Here is a 2,329-nt window from a genome sequence, read left to right as displayed (position 1 = left end):
AGTGGTGCTATCGGGCTGTGGTCAAGTCCCACCCCAGTCGTGACGCATGCACAGAGGTGGTGTGGGTGTCATGCCCACGGTTATAAAGCATCACACTGGAGGTGTCAATGGTGTCTCAGGCATGATCGCAAAGCCTGTTCCAGAAGCCCTCTTTCTTCAGACAACAAAAGAAACAATACAATCACACCTTTCCTTACAGTCCCATTCTGAGCTTACTCTCTGATCACCTTAACTGAATGTGAACTCCCATTTTAAACAAGCTCCTCCAAAAGAGAAAATTGAGGTCCACCAAGGTCAGTGATCAGCCTGAAGTCACCCATCAATAAGGGTTGGAGCCAGAATTACAAGCAAGAGGAGAAAAAACCATGTCTAGAAGCACAGATTTAAAGATGGCTGTGGCATGTCAGAACATGAGGACCTGGTGGCTCTAATAACCAGAGGAGCCTCCAGTTCAGGTCTGGCCATGGTGGAGCAGCTGGTGGGGCGAGGGGCCACTGCTTTGCTTTTGAGCCCGCCCAACTCCGATGGGAAGGCCCAAGCCAAGAAGTTAGGGAAGCACTGTGCCTTTGCCCCAGCTGACGTGATCTCCAAGAAGGCCGTGCAAGCAGCCCTGACTCTAGCAAAAGGAAAGTTGGCCACGTGGATGTGGCAGTCAACTGTGCAGGCATTGCAGTGGCCATTAAGACATAGGACTTCAAGAAGAATCAGGTCCATACCTTGAAGGACTTCCAGCAAAGTTCTCAATGTAATCTCATAGGCGCCTTCAATGTGATCCACCTAGTGGCTGGGGAGATGGGCCAGAATCAACCAGACCAGGGAGGCCAATGTGGGGTCATCATCAACACTGCCAGAACTGGCTGCATTTGAGGGCCAGGTTGGACAAGCTGCTTACTCTGCTTCCAAGGGGGTCATAGTGGGCATGACACTGCCCATTGCTCGGCATCGAGCTCCCCTGGGATTCCAAGTGATGGCCACTGCTCCAGGCCTATTTGGCACCCTGCTGCTGACCAGCCTCCCAGAAAAGTGTGCAACTTCTTGGCCAGCCAGGTGTCCTTCCCCAGCCACCTGGGTGACCCTGCTGAGTATGCTCATCTGATTTAAGCCCTCATCGAGAACCCACTCATCAATGGAGAGGTCATGAGGCTCGGTGGGGCCATCCGCATGCAGCCTTGAAGGCGGAGGACAGAGAAGACAAATGTTCCTCTGCTCCTCCTTCCCCTGGAGTACTGCACTGCAGCCTGGGAGGAAGTCCAGTCGCCATTTTGTAATTCTGCCCAACAGTCACACTCTGTGCCTAATAAAGTCCCTATTTCTCACAAAAAAAAAAAAAAAAAAGGTACAAACAAACAAAAGAAACAAAGATCTAAATACACTGTTGAAAAGAACCATATAAGGAGTATCCAGCACAGAGGCTGGCTTAGAGTAGGCATCCAAAAATTATTTCCTTTCCTCCTATAGAAGAGTTAAACATTCTGTTCAATTTGTGGTTCTCCCATATTGCAGGACCCTTCTAACAGCAGAAATCATCATTTCCACAGAAGGTTATGGCAACCACAACAACAATAATACTTGCCACTCTTTACTTAATGGCCATTGTCTAACCAGATATCGTTCTCAAAGCTTTAAATACAATGTAATCCCAACCGACCAAAGAAGAAGGGAAATATCACAAAAAGGAACATCACCCCACTCATAATGACAACCAGAAACACAGTGAATGAGTTCTCCCAGGCTGGGGCCAAATCCCATGTGTTAAGGGTCAGATGACCATGTAATTAATCACCCAAAACAAGACAAACTTCAGAACGAAAGGACATGCTGTGAATAATTACTTGGGGATAATGTGCAGACACCAGGACTGACCGTCCTGGACAAATCAGAACATACAATCACCCTGGTTTAACAACTCAAGTTCTATGTCCCAAGAAGCCAACTCACTATTTTTCAGGAAGTAAGCATGGACAAAGAGAAAGACAGACATCTTTGGTGGAATACTTTGTGATTCTAGGCTCTGAACACCGTTGAAGAGAAGCTTATGGCACACATGATTGAGGGGATAATGGAATTTAAACCTCCAAGCCTACAGAGACACCTGTCTCCTGGCTCACTTCCACTCTGGCCAATAAGTCTTTTCCCACTTTGGGTCTGTGAACATGCTGTCTTCCATTCCTGAAATGCTCTCTCCACCACTCACAAAACTTTTTATCTGGTTAATTTCTATTACCAACCATCGGCTTAAAGCATTACTATTTTTCAGAGAATGGTTTACCTGACCATCTCTGCACAAACCCCAATCTAAATAGAATCTGTCAATGTACCTGTTCCTTTC

The 2,329-nt window shown here is 47.0% G+C and overlaps 1 pseudogene; it reads left to right on the top strand.

Moving 5' to 3' along the window:
- The first annotated feature begins 400 nt into the window (after nt 1–400).
- On the top strand, nt 401–1,173 carry LOC123858555 (3-hydroxyacyl-CoA dehydrogenase type-2-like; annotated as a pseudogene).
- The last annotated feature ends 1,156 nt before the right edge of the window (nt 1,174–2,329 follow it).

This window comes from Mirounga angustirostris, unplaced genomic scaffold (genome assembly GCF_029215605.1).
Source record: "Mirounga angustirostris isolate CCGP_5_RB_7025 unplaced genomic scaffold, mMirAng1.0.hap1 SCAF_4, whole genome shotgun sequence".
NCBI classification, from domain to species: domain Eukaryota; kingdom Metazoa; phylum Chordata; class Mammalia; order Carnivora; family Phocidae; genus Mirounga; species Mirounga angustirostris.
This window is presented reverse-complemented; position numbering and strand designations above follow the sequence as displayed.